Genomic DNA, 700 nt, shown 5'->3' on the forward strand with positions numbered 1-700 from the left:
CTTGGCCCCACCTATCAAAGCTGAAGACTTTAATTCCACTCCTAGTCAAAATATTTAACAACCAGTACAGACAGGACACTCCATTTCTCACAAATGCCCATACATATGTGATTCCAGGGGAGCTCTGACTCACAGCACTGATGGCTACAGTCCCAAGAGGTCAGATGGACACTAGGTATTTGTCTGCTGGGGTTCCAGCAACTACTCTGTTTGTGGGGACAGCCAGAGACCCAGAGCCATCAGGGTTGATTGAGGGCTCACACACACATCAGGCAAGACAGAGGGTAGCTCCTTAGCAGTGACTAAATAGGAGCCTCAGGACTGCAACGGAGCTGAAGGGGAACTTGGGGATTCAGGGCAGTGACTTTCTACCAAGCTGAATAAAAATATTTCAATACTTTGATAATTGGCATCACCTTCATAGTGGGTACTGGCTGAATAACAGTTGTGAATTTTCCATAAGGCAACTCAAGCACATGTGCAACCAAGTACATGAAAATAATTTGTATGTAACCACTAATTCATCATAAGCAAAGAGGAAAAAAACAGCAAAAAGAAAAATGGGGCTGGGCACGGTGGATCAAGCCTGTAATCCCAGCACTTTGGGAGGCCGAGGCGGGTGGATCACGAGGTCAAGAGATCGAGACCATCCTGGTCAACATGGTGAAACCCCGTCTCTACTAAAAATACAAAAAATTAG

This window comes from Cebus imitator, unplaced genomic scaffold, assembly GCF_001604975.1.
Source record: "Cebus imitator isolate Cc_AM_T3 unplaced genomic scaffold, Cebus_imitator-1.0 Scaffold575, whole genome shotgun sequence".
Lineage (NCBI taxonomy): Eukaryota > Metazoa > Chordata > Mammalia > Primates > Cebidae > Cebus > Cebus imitator.